This window comes from Schistocerca serialis, chromosome 4 (genome assembly GCF_023864345.2).
Source record: "Schistocerca serialis cubense isolate TAMUIC-IGC-003099 chromosome 4, iqSchSeri2.2, whole genome shotgun sequence".
Lineage (NCBI taxonomy): Eukaryota > Metazoa > Arthropoda > Insecta > Orthoptera > Acrididae > Schistocerca > Schistocerca serialis.
In genome coordinates, this window is record NC_064641.1 from 342,761,787 (window position 1) to 342,783,472 (window position 21,686).

At 42.9% G+C, this 21,686-nt stretch overlaps 1 protein-coding gene across 1 annotated transcript in view; it reads left to right on the forward strand.

The window, feature by feature from the left end:
* The first annotated feature begins 1,001 nt into the window (after window positions 1-1,001).
* Window positions 1,002-21,686, forward strand: part of LOC126474089 (luciferin sulfotransferase-like) — a 295,558-nt gene continuing 274,873 nt past the window's right edge. Inside the window, exon 1 of the mRNA XM_050101502.1 lies at window positions 1,002-1,305. The gene's annotated coding sequence lies outside the window, so the exon portion shown is untranslated. The remainder of the gene's footprint in view (window positions 1,306-21,686) is intronic.

Here is a 21,686-nt window from a genome sequence, read left to right on the forward strand (position 1 = left end):
GTGATTTTGAGCTGCCGAGGAATGATGCAGACAGTGGCAGTGAGAAACAAAGACAAAAGAAGACAGTGTAAGTGAGAGAGGAAACTGTTGTAGAGGGCTACACTGTAAATCAGTGTGAGAGAGTGGAGACTGTGGGAGTGAGATATACATATACAGTGGCAGTGAGAGGGTGATGCTGAATATGAAGGCTTAAAGGATAAAAGAATCTAGAATAGACAGTGAAGAAACGATAATCAACCGATCACAAATTAAGTCTTTTATTAAGCAAATCTAGATTTCCAATATTACAAGGGCAACTTCAGTGCATATAGCAATGGCTGACGTTAATCCAGTGTCAGGTAGTAAACCGGAGCCTACAGGAATCTTAACATGAACTCAAACTCCTGTACGCTCTACACCAGCAACAATGTTTACTACGTGACACTTTGGACTAATGTCGACAGTTGTTACAGGCACTCAAGATGATCTGCTTTAATATAACGACGGATTTCGCTATCGATTACTGTTCTTTTATCCATTATCTACTCTCAACGATCGCTGCGCACAACGGGATCATATAGATTCCAATATCATTACGATCTAGAACGCTGTTTGTTAAAAGAGCTCGAATATGTTCACATACACAAGTTTTTGCTGAAGAAGGTGGAATGAAGATTGAGGAATCTAGTATTCCACTTTTCTGTTGGAGTCATTTAAACAGGAACACATTCGCCTTGTTGGTGCTCCAACAGGAGCATTTTGCCGCTGGTTTACAAACATAGCTGATTTTGATACAGGATAGTGCAAAGTGCTGCGTTACGACCAGCAGCTTGCTGACAACGGACGCATAAGTGGTGCGACAATTAGGGTGCCAGTAACACGATCAACACCGCGTGCATCTGGCGTTTGTCAACACAGCGACCCAGTGCGAGTGTGGCACTTAATTGGGACTGCCGGGCGGGAGGGGACGAGATGAGGTGGGGGAACTCGACGCGCGATAGCAGTACAAGGACGCTCGCGATTACAGACGGCCGAGAACGCGGTGCGCCCACTGCCAGTTCGCGCTCCGACAGCCTACCACGGTCCCAGTACAACACGACGCCTGCCACAACCGCCGCCGTTCTCCAGCACCATCGCCTCACGCTACCGGCGCCAAAAGACTCTCGCGTCCGCTGCAGGAACTGTGTGGGGAACCAACATCCGCGCAGACGACTTCAGTGAGAGGAGACAGCTGGACTGTCGTTTCGGAAACTGCTTCTGGATCTTCCTCAGGGGACGTTGTGCCTCACTCCCTCTCTTGCGTCATTGTATTCGCTCACCCTACAGGTATGTGTTTTTCGAATGTCTTGCACGTTGCTTGAAATTCGTATGCTAAACTAATGTTATTATTTATTAATAAGTGACCTCTCGGAGATCTGCTAACCATGTTGATATTTCTATATTGTCCCCTGGTGTCTCTTACAGTTAGATCTACAACTTACTGAAGATAGTGACGCTCGAAACTCATTTCGTCACTCTGAACATCCAAGGAACTACTTTTTTCTCATTTTATTCAAAATTAGTTTATGCCACATTTGGCAGTATCCTGGACGTACCCAAAACTTTTGTCTGTGGCTTAAGAACGCTTAGGCAAAAACCTTTGACTGACATTTATAGTGTTCTACCAACACATGCGGACACTTAATACGAGGGCACAATTCAGTGAATCTTTATACGCTAGTGTGGTGGTGGTGGTGGTTAGTGCTTAAAGTCCCGTCGACAACGAGGTCATTAGAGACGGAGTGCAAGATCTGGTTAGGGAAGGATTGGGAAGGAAATCGGCCGTGCCCTTTCAAAGGAACCATCCCGGCATTTGCCTGAAACGATTTAGGGAAATCACGGAAAACCTAAATCAGGATGGCTGGAGACGGGATTGAACCGTCGTCCTCCCGAATGCGAGTCCTATACGCTAGTGTATTTGTCGTTGTATTACTAACTTTTTTAAAATGTTCTGTTTTCGACTCACGTTGTTCTGTTTGATGACAGAAAGATTCGATAGTATGTGTGATGATGTAGACAGTGTTACAGAAGTTGACTAAATTTGTACATGTCTTATGTTTTGGGATACATTGGTTGAATTCAGTGTTGGCTCATTGTTTGCAATCGTGCACAATGTTTACTAGTAACATTGTGGCTTCTCTTTTTGTCGTTTTTATTTCATTCTAGCTTCAAGAAATTCGTTTATTTACTTCAACTTGGAGTGTTTCAATATCTGATCGAGTCAAGGGGCGACAAAGTTAGCCACTTATGCGGCATCTGTGTCCCTCATTACGTATTGTTTAGCGAGAATTTAAAATCACGCTGTACAATGTATCAGTTGAAGTAAATACAACAACTCACTATAATGTAAGATTTTTACGAGGTTTATTTACAAGAGAAAGTACTGTAATAACGTCCACCTCCATCTCCATAGCTGACTGCTCAGTGCGGCAGAATGCCATGCGAGGGGCCAAGATTCGATTTCCGGCTGCGTTGGAGATTTTTCTCTGCTCGGGGAGTGAGTTATGTTATCTCCATCATCATATCATCCTCATCGACACACAAGTCGCTGAAGTGGCGTTAGCTAGAAAGTATTGTGCGTAAAAGACTTGCATCAGGCCACTGGCCTACCCGACGGGAGGCTTTAGCAACACTTCTTAAAATACAGCGTGTAGCGAGTGTAATTACAGATATTTTATACCTGATACCTTAATATGTGTGCACATCAGTGTGTTTTTGCCTTTTTTCTCTGTATCGGACAGTCTTCCCAAGGACACGTCACATAATTTATTGCCTCCTATTTTCTGCACGGTCGTAACTGCAGCGCTAAGTGGACCACAGCTGTTAGTATACATAACCATTTTACATCCAAGTGGCAGCACTTCACCACCTGACCTGCCGCCCAGGGGAAAATAAGCATTGATGGTTTGCTGTTGCCACACGGAGGAAGAGGAGATTACTGTTGAACGTCCCACCGACAACGAGGTCATTAGTGACAGGGTACAAGCTAGGATTATGGAAGGATGGACAAGGAAATTGACCGTACTCTTTCGAAGAAACCGTACCGGTTTTGCTTTAAACGATTTAGGGAAATCACGGAAAACCTAAATCAGGATGGCCGGACGTGGGTTTGAACTGTCGTCCGCCCGAAGGTGAGTCCAGTGGGTTAGCCACTGCGCCACCTCGCGTGTACTTGGAGGTACTACCCACCTTAAAACATAAAACTTTTAGTGGCCATAACTACTAGTCTGCAAATACCGTAACTACAGATGTAACGTTGATCTGTACATCGCCCTCAGTCACCAACAGAAATGCCTGCAATTGTGCCGGTTACACCATGTATAATCCGAATATAATTTTGGATCTTTTCACATCTTAACTCACACCCTCAACGTCGATCTGTTCGAGAACTACGAATTTCTTGCCGTTACAAGTTTGAAAGCCGTTTCGCACGTGTGCCACAGGTACTGCGTCATAAATACTTCACTTTACTACTACAAGCGAAACGACAGAATATGATTTCTTTTTGTTACCCAGCAGGTTAGAAATAAAGAGAACTGGTTTTATCCGTAATCCAACGTTTCACCGATAATGTTCACCTTACAGATGGAGTAACTGAACAGGATGTTCACTGACCAGTTTCGAACAATCATCGAAATGATGCCATCCGTAAAACGAGCGCTGGAGTGAACCGATATTTCGCTGCTCAACAACTCCTGTTTGGTATATACCACTACACCGCCACACCCATCCCTTTAAGAGTCGGACCCCGATGCGTAAAACAGCTTTAAGAATGTGATTACTTTACAACTGAGTTAATATGTTAAATATTTGAAGTTAAGCATGTGTGCGAGAAGACGTTTACAAAACGTTTGAAATTAAGTTTAACGTTAGTTGTATGTCGCTAAGCGCTCTCGTTATCAAACAATAGATGAGTGTAGTGTTGGTAAAATGCATACCAGTTTTTTACGCATCTCAATGTTTATGACGTCGTATCTCCTGACTATCTGATGTACAATGATATAATTTTGCAAAGATATTCATTGGTGTACGTGGATAATGACTGCAAAACTCGTTGTGGATAAAGTTAGTAGTGTAGAAATAATAAATTATAACGTTATGTCCGATGCTGAAGCCTTACTGCATCAATTTGCATGCTGTGAATGAAGCTGCCTCATGACACACACGTAGTTAGTTGTCTTAGGGCCTTAATTGTCTTACTGCGTTAAAACTTTAACGCAAGACTATATCTCTTAACGAGTAGATTATGAGAGCATTTTAAATTATTAAATTCGATGATAATTATATAAAATATTAAAAATCTAATTCTTGTTGTCCGTGGAAGCCGTTTAATAGGCAACCTGCTACTAGGACCGTGTACCGTGCGCCGGTTGGCCGTTTAGTAACAGAGATCACAGGTAACTTCTTTCAACAGCAACATTCACACGTGGCACCACGTCTCATGAAGTTTAATTATGTTAACTACCGAGAGTTACACTGATCTCCTATTCCCATAAAGATTTTATCAAATACTAAGACATATTTTTTTCTGTATTTGTTTCAATATTTCAAATGAAACCGCTCTTCGCATACTGCATAATCATTTAAGGTCTTTTCTAATTGCATTTGATTGCTGCGACAGCATGATACTTTACTTCTGCAAGTGACACTGGCGACATCGATTAGTTTACAAAATTAGTTGTGGTTTGTTTGTGGTACCCTCCATGAAGAGCACATCTGGCAGTTAGTATCGTCATCTGTTTTTCTCCGGATCATGTTTGCTCTTTGCCACAGTGATGGGTCATCTGCTGAGCGCAGATATCTCCGCGTCGCTTCAGGGTCAATACTCTACATTTCTCCGTTTAATTTTGCTTTAGTATTGAAAGAGAAGAAAGTAAAATATATTTCCCTTTACGGAAACTGTTTTACGCACACACAAACGCACGCACACAGGCCTCAGGTAATAGTTCCGTTATCTCTGCGTCAGAGCCATACGGTTCCAGAGTCCTTACACTTTCATTTGTAGCCTTTTATCACAGCAAATAAACTTTTTTCCCCTAAACCAGCTCCTTCTCGGAGTCCTTGTCGTTCTAAGCTATTTCATTGCTCCCTTTATAATCATTTCTTTGCTTTAAAGAGCAAAGTTTTCCGCTGCTTCTCTTAAAGCTGTAGTATAATCTTTGGGTAATATTACGTACATCCTTTCACACTGTCAGTGTTAATTATTGCTTGCTAGTACTTTCAATATTAGATGTTTATTGTTCTGTTCGTAACTGTAACGTGTTCTCCTTGCCTTGCTTTCCAACTTAGTTGCTTTCCTCACTGTCCGCAATTTCACTTTTGTGCAATGCCTTACTGCAGACGTATTGCTTCGCGGAGATTTGATCAATTTTCTTTTTGTATATTTTATCGATAAAACACTTTTACTGAGGGATATTTTCCATCTTTTCAATAATATCTTCGCTTGTCTGCTTGATTTCGATTGTTGTTTTTTTTTTGGTACCCTGTATCACGGATAGCGAAAGCCCTTCACTTCTTATGGAGCTTTCCAAAATTTCGATTATAAACCGTTAGCTTCATTACGTTCGTCCTGATTTAGTTAGGTGCTAAATTCCGTAGTAGTTCATAAGAAGAAATGATACATTGGAAAGTCATCGCCAAAGTTCATAAAATTAAGGAAGACATCGACTGTTTAACTTATATTCGTTATTACCGGTTTCGTTATGGTGAACTGATAGTCATTAGAACCAACGTCACAAAATGCAGTTTACCCAAAAGAATGTAGCTGCGTAGATTAGAACTGAAGCCCTGCCGTGTGCAACGCGTTTTCGGACGGAGTTTAATTTAACCGAGAGTGGATGGGTAATTACCCGCATCATTTTTAAGTGAGTTATCTCAGTAGACAAACACACCAGGAAAAAACAGATATTGAACGGTTACAAAAATGTATAGTGACCCGTATAGTTTCCTTTTATTGCTGAAAACTATAAGACACATCAGCTAAGGTTTCCATCCCCTCGACAAAAAAGGTAATGTTCACTACTGACGTTGTAAAGTACCTCTCATATTCGGAGTGCATCAAAATCTATCGCCAGTCCAAAAGTTACGAGACTAGATTAACAAAATATAGGAAAAAGTTAAGATGATGGTTGTAATGCATCAGGTGTTCTACATAGTCTCCCCACACTTGATTACAACGGACAAAACGTTCATACATCCATGAGAAACTGCCAGAAACGTCCTCCTTTGGAAGTTGCTCAACTTGCGCGTCACATTCGCAACTTCTTCGGTTTTGATGAACCATCAGAAACCCCTTCTGCACTATTTTCGTTTTGCGTTGATAACACCAAGTCTCGTTACCCGCGACGATTTTTTCAAGAAAACAACTGTCCAAGCTTTTCAGTTCAATTTGGTAGCTTTAGGCGTCCACGCATCTGCTTTTGTCCAGGAGCCAATCGATGAGTGACAAACTTTGCTCACACTCTTCTCTTCTTTGATACATTCTAGACCGTGTCATGATCACTCGGTTTAGAGGCATTTGATTCGTTATTCCACTGCTATTTGCTACGCAATAATGTTGACACACTAAGGCTGTGAGTCCACTGCATAACACTGCCCACTCTCAACTAACTGGTCTCTTGCACATGTTGTTTATGGCTGTCAGTTCTAGCTGCCACCATAGTTACTGCGTTCACGTCCCTTACAAGCCAGGAATAAATTCAGTCTCGGAACTTTTTGGACGGTCTTTGTGTCGGAGATGAGAGGTACAGTGTCAAACATTGGATTATAAACATAAATTCGTTTTCCTCATGTAACTATGGCACTAAATGACAATGCAATTGAGCATTATAAGATCGATAAATGTAAAGCGGGCTTTTGGGTGTTTCTGTACGCAGACCTAGGTCAATTGAAAAAATCAGCAACACCACACAACATACGAGTGCTGTAGGTGGTCAACACCCCCGCTTAGAAAACGAGGCATGCGGTGTCAAGCGGTGACAGGTGTCACAATGTGAGCAGTGACAGCGTCCACGTCTATCTCGTTCTATTTTCGCCAGTCAGTATTATGTATCGTGGCTAGTTATCATAGGGAAAGGAAAGGGGGGATGAACTGTATTGTTGGGTATGCATGTTTTATTATTTGGTTTAATCTTAAGGAACAAGTACACAGACTCAGAAAACAAAAGAGTTCTACTCATTTATGCCATGGTTAATTCAAATGAATGCAGTACAGCTTTACAAATCTGAACTAACACAGAAACACGTGACCAGAAGCTGCAGTGCCGTTTCGTGGGTTTTGTTCGAAATGACGACCACTGTGTTTGTCGCGAAGCTCGATTCTTCGCAGAAATGATTGCTAAGCACGATTATCACGTTTTAGTCTCTTCATGTTATATCACAGGCATGTTGTATTCTGCTTTGAAGGTTGTTGACATCAACAGTCCCTCCTTCATAAACGACATATTTCAGATGGCCCCACAAAAATGAATCCAGTGGATTAAGGTCTGGCCGTCTATCTGACCATGCTGCACGGCCTCCTCGACCACTTCATCGGGAATGGAAAGACCTGTCCAGGTGGCGTCGCACTGTGCCACTGCAGTGAGCGGGGCTCCATCATTCATGTATCACGGGTTTCTAAGAGACGTAAAACTAGCATTACCAACAATTACGGTAACTTTGCATCAAGATAACGCCCATTTCGCTCTCCTGTCAGGCTTGATGGTAGCACATGTGGCACTATGAGATGCCGTGCGATAATATCACACTAGATATTGACACCGCATCGTTGCTGCCTCCCTCGTACCATTGTGCCCTGAGGGTTTTCATCTAGACAGTTAAGCCAATTATGTCAGTTCACTATTCCCCCCTTCGTGGAAAAGACTTCTTCGGTGAACAGTATTTTTCATAAAAATTGCAGCTCGTGCCTGTGACGTCGTAGCATTATGACAAGTCCATCCTCTCCTGGTTGTCTCCCAGCAACAATGCATGTGCCTTCTGCAAGCCAAAATGATGGTAATGGTTTCTGTGCAATGCTCGCATATCACAATATTGTGACTTTCCGAGAGAACTTGTGCTTATTCTGCGGCCGTCCGCTACAGTTTGTAACAAATTCTCTTCGCCATCCTCACCGTCCGTCGATGATCGTCCCGGCCTCTCAATCCTGGAGGTGAAACACTTGTACCATGTTCTCTCAAGCGTCTATCCGCAGAGTAAAATATTTTTGCGTATGGAAGGCGCCGATCAGGAAACCTCTCATGGTACAGTAGTCTTGCAACCTCTGCTCTTCCATAGTCAAGCCCATAGATTGGGTGGATATCGGTGTATTCCTGGTTTGTTATATTTGCCATGGTAGTAACACTGCGACGTGTCCGTTAGCAGCTGTTGGCTCCGCGAGTATCGGCTAGAGCGAACAGTGCAGTGCTGTTTTAAACACATTATGCTTGCCGTGGTTTTCCTCCCGCCAAGACCGCTCTTTCCGCTTACAAGGAAAATTCCTTGCCAAGAGACTGTGCATCCTGTCACCGCCGGCAATGTGTAGTTCATAAGTTCTGATGCAATTCCATATACACTACGGTAGGATTGTTTCTTTCTCGTATCTTTCAAACACCGGCAGATACAAATCACGTCATTAGTGTGTCATGTGACGCACCTGTGGGTGAACAATACTTCTTGATCGTGGGGTTTGTCGGTTTCTCGCTAAATGGTTAACTGTTTATTTTGTTTTATGTTCACTATACGTCAAGAAGAACAAAATTAACTATGGGCCGCTGCTTGTTGCGCATAGCAGCCTGCTGTCCTCGGAATATTTTTCCTCACTTACGGCTCAGAAATGTGTCCTCAGTAAATATCCTCCTCTACGTGAAGTTTAGACCCAAGAATGACTTGTAACGCTATTTTTCTGTGATTTAAAAGGAAAGGAACATATTGGAAGGTAGATACAAGTTACTTCGCGTAAAGAAAAAATAGTGGGCATGAACGAATATTTGAATGAATTATGTGTTCACACTCTGTCGCAATAAGTTTATAATCTGGTTTCAAGAACTTGTACATAACACACCTTGTAGGCAAGTTGAATGCTATGGGCATGCATTGTTCAGTTTGATAAACTAACCTTCTCTACATTAAAATTTGAATAAGGACATACAGTAATCGTGTCGCATATAAGATGATTTACAGCCAGCTTTGAATCACCGTGCGATAACTTGACATCTGGACTGAGAAGCATGCAAAGAAATTGCAGGAGCATTCTGCTAATTGTAGATTTGAAAGATGAATACACTGACTCTAACAGTCGGTCACTGTGACTGGTATTTTTACCTAAGGCAGAAAGTCTGTAAATCTGTGTGATCTAGCTCGAATCAGGTTACAACTTGCACTCAGTATCGCAAAAGTAATAGAATCTTTAATCACAGATCAGATAGTGGCACGGAAATATGAGTGAACCTCATAATCTATGAATATAATTTCATCTATAAAACATTGTCATTTTTACAATACAGCGTACAGTTATCCGTGCGTGGGAAAGTGCTGTATGATGTGGCAGCACAGAAAAAATACTTAGTTAGGAGAATGTCATATGCATTAGAAAATGGTGAAAATATTTTACTAGATAAAAGCGTGGTGTGCTTAAGAGCGTTAGTATACGGATGTACTAATGGGAACTCGATTCTGTATAGTATAGTCTGCCTAGAAAACTGACCATCTTGCTAAAGAATGAAGGTTAAGGTTGAATGTAGATAAATGCATTTTACAGATTCTTAAATAATTCTTATAATATTACCCGAATCTGTGCTATGTGAACGAGAATCTCATCACACATTTGAAAGAGCAACAGAAAGCGACTTCAAACAGTCCAATATATTACACGCTGACAGTAAGATCCCGACAGGACTAGACTCGCTTTGTGCACTTTAAACCGCCTGCTCACAGTTGAACATAAGGTCGCGCTCGCTTCCCAGTTGTTAGTCCTGCCACTCACCGATGTGTTTCATTTGCTATTTCTCTTCTCAGTTAGTCGAAAACTATAACAGTGTCAGTCATGGACTGCTCGGTACAATGTCGGTTAAAAATAACGTAATTACGTAACACCGTTGGTAAAGAAATTATACTCACTACACGCAATAAATGCAGCCAAGTGACCCTAGAAACATGATACACACTGAGCTGAAAAAAGTCATAGAATAGTGATACACATGTGTACAAATTGTGGTTTTATCGTGTACACAACGTACAAAACGGCAGTGCATTAGTGCAGCAGTCATTTTAACTTAGATTATTCGTGAGGAAAGCTTTCCAAAACCAATACGGGACGTACGACTAATGTATCCGTTAGGACAATACCACGAAATCTGGCGTTAATGGGCTATGGCAGCAGACGACCGATGTTAGTGCCTTTGCTAACAGCACGAAATCTTCTGCAGCGCCTCTCTTCTGCTCGTGACCTTACTGATTGGACCCTAGACGACTGAAGAACCCTGGCCTGGTCAGATGAGTCCTATTTCGTTTGGTAACAGCTGATGGTAGGAGTCAAGAGGGGCACAGACCCCATAAAGCCATGGACACAAGTTGTCAATAGGGCACTGTGCAAGCCGACAGTGGCCCCATAATGGTGTGGGCTGTGTTTACACGCAATGGATTGGGTACTCGGTTCAACTGAAACGGTCATTGACTTGAAATGTTTATGCTAGGCTACCTCTAGACCATTTGCAGCCACTCATGGACTTCATGTCCCAAACAACGATGGATTTTTTATGGATGACAGTGCTCCATGTAACTGGGCCACTGTTGTTCGCGATTCGTTTGAAGAACATTCTGGACAGTTCGAGCGAATGGTTTGGCCACCCACATAGCGCAACATGAATCCCATCGAACGTTTATGGAACATAAGTGAGAGGTCAATTCGTGCAGAAAATCCTGCACCGGCAACACTTTCGCGGCTATGGACGGCTATAGAGGCAACATGGCTCAGTATTTCTAAGGAGACTTCCAACGATTTTTTGAGTCCAAGCCACGTCGGTTTAATGAATTACATTGGGAAAAATTAGGTTCGACACGATATTAGAGGGCGACAACTTCGTTTGAACGGCAGTAGACTTTTGTACCCGCCACAGAGTGATAAGGACAGTAAAAGATCCCACAGAATTCGTCAGAACATGTGTTATTTATCAAGCCACTTTTTGCCAACAAAGTAATTTTGCTCACGACTGTGACTCTGCTCTGCAATTTTAATAGTAAATTCCACGTGAGGACAGAAAAAACGACGCATCACGAATGAGCTATACAAACTGGTTACAAACTGATAGTCATTATTATTATTATTATTATCATTATTATTATTATTTTTATTATTCTTGATTGTTATAATTATTTTTTGATTGTTATAATTATCATTGTACTACTTTTATAATCTCTATTTTTTTTCTTTAACATTAATACTGTATAACATGTTATATGTCCTAATTTTCTGTAGACACTGAAATTTGTTGAATCTGAGTATGCCTGGTTAGGTGTAAGAGAGGGCCTGAAGGCCCTAATCTTGCCAGGTAAAATAAATGCATAAATAAATAAATAAATAAATATCCATATAGGAATCGACAGAAAATCCAAACGTTGGGTTTCAGGGCATTTTCACCACGCAACTAGGAAGGGTAGTAAACTGGGGGACGCATATAGTCTTTGCAGCTTTCATTCCGTGTACTCAGCTGGATAGTAACTATACCCCGCAGACAGGTGCGTGAACAATATATCTGAGTGTCCGCAGCTCGTGGTCTTGCGGTAGCGTTCTCGTTTCCCGCGCACGGGGTCCCGGGTTCGATTCCCGGCCGGGTCAGGGATTTTCCCTGCCTCGAGATGACTTGGTGTTGTTGTGTCGTCTTCATCGTCATCATCATTCATCCGCATTACGGTCGGAGGAAGGCAATGGAAAACCACCTCCGCTAGGACCTTGCCTAGTCGGCGGTGCGGGTCTCCCGCATCGTCCCCCTACGTTCCTCGGAGTATTGGACCTCATCATCATGATATATACGAATAGATGTCAGAGTTTGACAGAGGAAGTATATATGGGCTCGGAGAAGACGGTTGAAACAATCAGGACTCGATATTTGAATAGGTTAGTAATCGACGATGTTGGGAGGAATGAGTGAACCATGGCAGAACACGGCGTCAAGAAGGAAGCGGTCGATCTAGAGTGACGACACGACGTAAGGACCGAGTTATCGTCAGAGAGGCACTCAGAGTCGCAGGTTCATTATTATCAGCGATATGATGTGCAAGAGGTACTTCAGTGGCCACAAGAACCACAAATAGCCCGCTCACAGGAATGGGGCTCGGCTCACGGTGATCCTTGTGCCGATTACCACTGGCCTGTGTACTCAAACAAGGCCGTTTACAGAGATTTCTGGCACATTAAGGTAGAAATGTCAGTGTCTGGACGAGAACTGTCTTCCGTGGTGAGTCCTTCTTCGAAATCATCCCCGACGGCAAGCGAAGACGCGTCTGGAAATGCCCTGGCAGCGTTTGGATACCATCCTGACTGTCGCCCACAATACGGCCCGACAATTAAGAGTGATGGTTCAGGTTGCCATTTCTCTTCATATCAAGACCCCTTTTTTTGTCACCCGCGGTACACACTGCATCGACGATATTCTACACCCCGTTCTGTTGCCCATCATATAAAGCTGCCCTGTGGTTACATTTGAGCAACATAATGCTGGCCCGCGCACGGCGAGAGTTTCTACTGCTTGTCTTCGTGCTTGTCAAACCCTACTTTGGCCAGAAAAGTCGCCGGACCTCTCCCCAAATGAGAACGTTTCGATCATTGTGAGCAGGGATCTCAAACCATCTCGGTATTTTGACGATCGAAGGCGACACTTGGCAGAATTTGGCACGATGTCTCTCAGGAAGACACCCAGCAACTCTATCATCAATGTCAACCTGAATAATTGCTTGCATAATGGGTGCGTTATTTCTTTTTCTTTGTCTTAGATTGTAAATTAAAAGACGACACGAGGAACTTATACATCGATGGGATAAATTATTCTTCACCCATTAAATCAACACACTGAATCTCGAAAGGCAACCGAAATTCAAGTGACTTCCAACTCGAAGCTGCCAGCTCTGAAGCACTTGCAGTCCAATACGACGCAACACATTTTCAACACATTTTTTCCAAGACAATTTTGGTTGAAAGACAGTGGAATTTGTTTAGGACACCGCGGAATATTAACGTTTCAGCCGTACAGTATAATGAAGTTCCGATAGGTGGCGGCTTTATACGTATCCTTCGAAATAGCGCCTGTAACGAAGGTGCCTTCCAGGCAGAGAGCTGTCGCTGAGTTTCTCTCGGCGGAAAATCAGAGCATCGCAGAGCATGCAGAATATCTACGGAGAGCTGACAGTGAACAAAATCACGGTGACTCGTTGGGCGAGGCGTCTGTCATCATCGCAACAAAGTCACGCAAACCTGTTGAATCTCGCATGTGCCGGCTGGCCATACTCAGCTGTGATTCCTACAATGTTGAAACAAGCGGACACTCTCAATCGCGGTGATCGACGGATCACAATGCAACACCTTGCTGCTCAATGTGACTTCTGGCACCCTTGTCATCCAATTGGGCTACTCAAAGGATTGTGCCCGCTGTATTCCTCGCCGCCTAACAGAAGACCATAATGAGCGACGAAGAACCATCTGTACGGAATTGCTTGCTATTTACAGGGCTGGTCATGAGGATTTTTTGTTGAACATCGTCACAGGCGATGGATCATGGGTTCACCACTTCGGTGCCAAACAAAACGGCAATCCATCAAGTGGCTCCATACCATCTCTCCTCCGTAGAAAATGTTTACATCCGCGGTCTCAGCTGATACAGTCGTTGCGACGTTCGTCTGTTTGATGTCCTCCCCCATGGAGCAACGGTCAACTTGGAAGAGTTATCCCCAGGAAATTGAAGAAACGACTTCAACGTGTTCGTCGTTACAAAAATGCAAACGAATTCTCCTTCCGTGCAACCGAGACAAGCACACAAAACTTCGTTGGACTGTTCTTCCCCATCCATCACACAGCCCGCATTTCGCAGCTTCCGACTTCCATCTCTTTTGCCCAACGAAGGATGCACTCCGCGGGAAGCAATACGTGGATGATTGGTATGTTACTGATGGTGCAAGACGTTGGCTGCGACATCGACCAGTAGAGTGGTACAATGCGGGCATACAGACCCTTCCAACAGGTAAGGTAGCGTAAAGCTGTCGCATTGAACGGAGATTATGTTTAAAAAACACCGTTTGGCGCCAAAAGATTGGTTAACAATGCTGAATAAAACCAAAAAATGTGTCGTATTACTTATTGAACGACCCTCATATTTTGTGCCATTGAGATTCAAGTTGGCTATACCTAGTTCACGTGGCAGTCTGACGACCTCTTCTGTAAAGATTATTTGACAAAGCCAATGCAGATATGAAATGCCATCAGCGAAGAAAATCCACTGAGGCAAAACTTCATCTGTAATAAACGATTATGAGGAAGTTATAAAGCGATATCAGGTAAGATTTTATTTCAAGAACATATTCACCTCTTTGTGTCACAGAGCCCCGGACATTCGTAAGGCTAGCAACATGCTTTTTCGAAACGAAATCCCCTAGCAACACCAGTTAAGGAAAGGTAAGAAGCTATCATCACCAGTTAAGGAAAGGTAAGAAGCTACGCGTGTAACACCCAGTGACGACCAAATCGTTAATGGTGGAGCATTTACCTGGAAACGACAAGGATGGCGAAGTAAGTCGACAGCAAAATAATTTTGGGACTCTCTGAAAAAAGCATCTCAGAATGCCAAGAAGTAGATTTGAACCGATCATCGTGAATACGAATCCTAACTGCTAATCACAACAATTTTGCCTGAAAGAGAAAGTTTAGAAGAAGTTAGAGGTCTTATGGTCCTCTACATAACGAGATAAACATAGCCCAAACACAGTTTCTATGTGGATAAAGATAGGTAGCAAACCGGCCGTTCATTTTCGACGATACTATCCCATCGTTGATAATAAATGATTTTGAGGATTCGCAGAAAACCAAATACAATGGCCCACGTGCCAAGTGATAGTCCGTGTCTTATAACTAAGCCACAACATAAAATTTGAAAGTGATTTTGTCTGTAGGAATACCATGATACACTTAGTATATGTTGGACCCCGCACTAAATAGAATATCGCCTGTATCTATACTTACGAGTAGTTTGGTTTTACGTGCATAGCGGCGAATACGGTAACATGAGTGACGAAAACGATATACAGAATTTGCCGTTATAAACTGGGCCTAGCGAAATAATGGAAGTGGAGGCGCACATCTTGTGGAAACATAAAACTTGGCAACTCGTAAGGGACTGCTGAAGTTGCTATCCTTGGGGGAACTCCAGTTCTTTTCGTCCTTCACTACAGAAACATCCCGCGGACGACACAAGGTCAGAGTCAAGTTCAGCCACAGGTTACGAAAGAGGCATGGAAAATGGTATATGAGATGATTAAGTCGGAGTTCTCTGTTCAAAAGTTGCATCATGACATGGAGTCTCAAATTGCTCATTACAGCACTGTTTTCCTATGTGACCACCAATGAGAGTTTTTATCTACTGTCGTTACGTGATTGCCTAGTCAGAGCTCCCAAGTCTGTTCATTAGCTAGTTATAGAGTAGTTCTGTAGACGAATAAAGGCAGAGATACTGAGGAGTCATGTTACAACATTTCACGGGTAATCACTGGAGTACTACGCAAGTTACATGTATTTTTTATTTTTTTATGTCTTGTTACCCAAATTTAAGAAGTTCGCTTTGTTTTCAAAAATGTACCATAATCTGTCCCTGTGAGAATAAATTTATATTCGACACTGACGACTATGACGTTGCGTCCCCCATAACGAAGTACCAACTGGTATTTTGTATCTATAACCTGTCGTCTGTTTTGGTAATAACCTAGAACTACCATCTTCAGGGATACAGTTCGTCTACGACGACTGTCGGCGGGGACATAGTGTGCTCACGTGCGTTCCGCTGGAAACTACATGGATGCAATGATATTAATGATTCTGAATGTGGCTACTGTCAGCTTCGATACCAAACTGCAACTCACCACAACAGTAAACACAGCTCTAACTCGTGTTCTCCGATAGGAGAGTTCCCTAATGTACGGTATTTTTTGGAGGGACACACTGTGTCATCTACGCTAAGGCAAGTGCGGACATCCGTGGTTGACATTTTGCATCTTGTCACAGATTTCCACAATAGTTGCAATTTTTTGTGAGCTCTATACAGAGTGTTTCAAAGTATTTTCGTCAAACGTCTACGGGTGATAGATCATATCATGGGCAACAACTTTTGTTAGAGACAAAATGTGTTTGCTGACGCTCCTCGGCGAAGCTAGGCGTCTTTTTACTGACTTCCCCGGCCTTAGGACGACGACATATCACCGAGCTGGCAGGGTCAACTGACAAGTTGTGCAGCGTCTGCAGATTTTCAAGATGAACACCTTAAGAATGAGTGTCTTCAAGCAGAGAAAGATATTTTAGAAGCGAATCAAGAACTGTCATTTTGCTACACTTATTTCCTTTCATGCAGAGCAGCTGATTGGGTTATAGACAACACACATTCTGTAGGCACACCGCAGGGTTTCTATACCCTGTCACGTCTCAGGGTAGAATCAATAATACAGAATCCTCAGGAAGCTTCAGCGAACACTTTGTCTCTAATTCAAGTTGTTCCACATGATATGGTGCACGTTTGGCGCAAAGACTTTGAAACAGTTTGTATATGTAATTATCACATCTGACTGTAAGTTTTCGTGGCTGACTTGACACATCTCTTGGTACGTCAATGGCAGACAATGGTGATAAAGTCACTCTCTTGCGAATTCTTACGGAATTTTCTCTTACATTGTTAACAGAGCAGCTGTGGAGGGTACCCAGCTGCCGCATACACTGCAGGCTAACGAATTCACCTCGTGTCCGAAAGGTAGGCATTCAAAGTCTCTGTATTAAATTGGAATATCACAGAACATCTTGTTGATGGTTCTAGTTACCTCCTCTTCCCGCTGTTTCTTAGCTCTTGTCCCATCGCACGGCATACATTGTTCTTATGATTCAGTCAATTTTATTTCATTTTAGCTTTGTGGCTGGGTACTCTTCCTGTCGCCATAGCCGTTAGTTAACCTAAGGGAGGGAAATTGTGAGCGCCACCTGTATGTTGTTTTATTTTCACTGTTTGTGCTTAATGGATGACGCATATACCTGACCAACCGGCGTAAATCCGCTGCACCTATTCGATCCGGTTACGACGCACCTCCCTGTCAAGTCACCTAGCGCTCTGTGCGTTATGCTACATGAGTATATCTCCCACTCACATCTCGTTAATCGTTGACAAGTGTCACAAAGAATCAGATGTCCAACACATCATCCTTCCAATGTCCTGGCAGAGTTTCTTGCGAGATTCTTTGTCTAAAGATGCACTAAATTGGTACACAGAGTAAATGATAAATCTTTCCATTTGTTAGAATCCATCCTCATGCACATTTGAAACTGTGGTAACTCCTGGGTTCAAAATAGTTCAAATGGCTCTGAGCACTATGGGACTTAACGTCTGAGGCCATTAGTCGCCTAGAACGTAGAACTAATTAAACCTAACTAACCTAAGGACATCACACACATCCATGCCCGAGGCAGGTTTCGAATCTGCGATCGTAGCAGTCGCTCGGCTCCAGACTGTAGCGCCTAGAACCGCACGGCCACTCCGGCCGGCAGGTAACTCCTGACTTCTTGCTTTAAGCAGCTTGGTCTTTCTTCACTGTATCCATCAGAGGAACAGAGGTGTGTATATTCATTTGCAGGACACTGTGAATATCATGACAGGCTCATGATATTATCACCAAGTGAGGTTCCGCAGCGGATATAAGGCTGACTAGATTCGCTTCGAGAGCACTGGAATTCCCACAGAGACCTACCGTCGAAATACACGTTTCTAGTTCTATCACCAAATCTTTTAAGGGAAATGGGACCATCGTCTCCTATGATTTAGGAATAGAAAGTTTGTTAAAGCCGGACGTTAATGACAACGAAACCCTAAGTTTGGATTGGTATATTTATCGTAAAATAAGTTAGTCGCCAATGACCCGCCAGGTTTTCCGAGAGCGCTAATGCGCTGCTTCCTGGACGGGGGTATGTGCGCCGGGCCCGAATAGAATCAGCCCGGCGGATTAACGACGTGGGCCGATGTGCTGGCCAGCCTGGATGTGGTTTTAGGCGGTTTTCCACATGCCATTAGGCGCATACCGGGCTGGTCCCCTGATTCATAATGGTTCAAATGGCTCTGAGCACTATGGGACGTAACTTCTGAGGTCATCAGTCCCTACAACTTAGAACTACTTAAACCTAACTAACCAAAGGACATCACACACATCCATGCCCGAGGCAGGATTCGAACCTGCGACCGTAGTGGTCGCTCGGCTCCAGACTGTAGCGCCTAGAACCGCTCAGCTACTCCAGCTGGCTGCCTGATTTCATGCAACCCCTCATGAACACCTGGCTACGAAGACAACACTTTGGCCCAGACAACGAACTGGAGACCAGTGTACAGAAGTGGCAGTAAGCGCAAGAGGCTGTCTCCTATGACGACGCTATAGAGAAGTTGGTACGACGCTAAGACAAGTGTCAAAGTTGGAGAGGCGACTTCGCAGAGAAGTAGCTGGAAGGTGCAGTAAACTGTTGCAAAGATAATATTTTTGATTTTCTCTGTGGTTTCGATATCGGGGGTGATCAGCCTTACTTTCCCAATGTTGTTGTTGTTGTTGTTGTGGTCTTCAGTCCTGAAACTGGTTTGATGCAGCTCTCCATGCTACTCTATCCTGTGCAAGCATTTTCATCTCCCAGTACCTACTGCAACCTACATCCTTCTGAATCTGCTTAGTGTATTCATCTCTTGGTCTCCCTCTACGATTTTTACCCTCCGCGCTGCCCTCCAATACTAAATTGGTGATCCCTTGATGCCTCAGAACATGTCCTACCAACCGATCCCTTCTTCTGGTCAAGTTGTGCCACAAACTTCTCTTCTCCCCAATCCTATTCAATACTTCCTCATTAGTTATGTGATCTACCCATCTAATCTTCAGCATTCTTCTGTAGCACCACATTTCGAAAGCTTATATTCTCTTCTTGTCCAAACTATTTACCGTCCATGTTTCACTTCCATACATGGCTACACTCCATACGAATACTTTCAGAAATGACTTCCTGACCCTTAAATCTATACTGGATGTTAACAAACTTCTCTTCTTCAGAAACGCTTTCCTTGCCATTGCCAGCCTACATTTTATATCCTCTCTACTTCGACCATCATCAGTTATTTTGCTCCCCAAATAGCAAAACTCCCTTACTACTTTAAGTGCCTCATTTCCTAATCTAATTCCCTCAGCATCACCCGACTTAATTAGACTACCTTTCATGATCCTTGTTTTGCTTTTGTTGATGTTCATCTTATTTCCTCCTTTCAAGACACTGTCCATTCCATTCAACTGCTCTTCCAAGTCCTTGGCTGTCTCTGACAGAATTACAATGTCATCGGCGAACCTCAAAGTTTTTATTTCTTCTCCATGAATTTTAATACCTACTCCGAATTTTTCTTTTGTTTCCTTTACCGCTTGCTCAATATACAGATTGAACAACATCGGGGAGAGGCTACAACCCTGTCTTACTCCCTTCCCAACCACTGCTTCCCTTTCACGTCCCTCGACTCTTATAACTGCCATCTGGTTTCTGTACAAATTGTACATAGCCTTTCGCTCCCTGTATTTTACCCCTGCCACCTTTAGAATTTGAAAGAGAGTATTCCAGTCAACATTGTCAAAAGCTTCCTCTAAGTCTAGAAATTCTAGAAACGGAGGTTTGCCTTCCCTTAACCTTTCTTATAAGATAATTTGTAAGGTCAGTATTGCCTCACGTGTTCCAACATTTCTAACGAATCGAAACTGATCTTCCCCGAGGTCGGCTTCTACCAGTTTTCCCATTCGTCTGTAAAGAATTCGCATTAGTATTTTGCAGACGTGACTTATTAAACTGATAGTTCAGTAATTTTCACATCTGTTAACACCCGCTTTCTTTGCGATTGGAATTATTATATTCTTCTTGAAGTCTGAGGGTATTTCGCCTGTCTCATACATTTTGCTCACCAGACGGTAGAGTTTTGTCAGGACTGGCTCTCCCAAGGCTGTCAGTAGTTCTAATGGAATGTGGTCTACTCCCGGGGCCTTGTTCCGATTCAGGTCTTTCAGTGCTCTGTCAAACTCTTCACGCAGTATCATATCTCCCATTTCATCTTCATCTACATCCTCTTCCATTTCCATAATATTGTCCTCAAGTAAATCGCCCTTGTATAGACCCTCTATATACTCCTTCCACCTTTCTGCTTTCCCTTCTTTGCTTAGAACTGGGTTTCCATCTGAGCTCTTGATATTCATAGAAGTCGTTCTCTTATCTCCAAAGGTCTCTTTAATTTTCCTGTAGGCGGTATCTATCTTACCCCTAGTGAGATAGGCTTCTACATCCTTACATTTGTCCTCTTGCCGTCCCTGCTTAGCCATTTTGCACTTCCTGTCGATCTCATTTTTGAGACGTTTGTATTCCTTTTTGCCTGTTTCACTTACTGCATTTTTATATTTTCTCCTTTCATCAATTAAATTCAATGTTTCTTCTGTTACCCAAGGATTTCTACTAGCCCTCGTCTTTTTACCTACTTGATCCTCTGCTGCCTTCACTACTTCATCCCTCAAAGCTACCCATTCTTCTTCTACTGTATTTATTTCCCCCATTCCTGTCAATTGCTCCCTTATGCTCTCCCTGAATCTCTGTACAACCTCTGGTTCTTTTAGTTTATCCAGGTCCCATCTCCTTAAATTCCCACCTTTTTGCAGTTTCTTCAGTTTTAATCTACAGGTCATAACCAATAGATTGTGGTCAGAGTCCACATCTGCCCCCTGGAAATGTCTTACAATTTAAAACCTGGTTCCTAAATCTCTGTCTTACCATTATATAATCTATCTGATACCTTTTAGTATCTCCAGGGTTCTTCCATGTATACAACCTTCTTTCATGATTCTTAAACCAAGTGTTAGTTATGATTATGTTGTGCTCTGTGCAAAATTCGACCAGGCGGCTTCCTCTTTCATTTCTGTCCCCCAATCCATATTCACCTACTATGTTTCCTTCTCTCCCTTTTCCTACACTCGAATTCCAGTCACCCATGACTACCAAATTTTCGTCTCCCTTCACAATCTGAATAATTTCCTTTATTTCATCATACATTTCTTCAATTTCTTCGTCATCTGCAGAGCTAGTTGGCATATAAACTTGTACTACTGGAGTAGGCGTGGGCTTCGTATCTATCTTGGCCACAATAATGTGTTCACTATGCTGTTTGTAGTAGCTTACCCGCATTCCTATTTTCCTATTCATTATTAAACCTACTCCTGCATTACCCCTATTTGATTTTGTGTTTATAACCCTGTAGTCACCTGACCAGAAGTCTTGTTCCTTCTGCCACCGAACTTCACTAATTCCCACTATATCTAACTTCAACCTATCCATTTCCCTTTTTAAATTTTCTAACCTACCTGCCCGATTAAGGGATCTGACATTCCACCCTCCGATCCGTAGAACGCCAGTT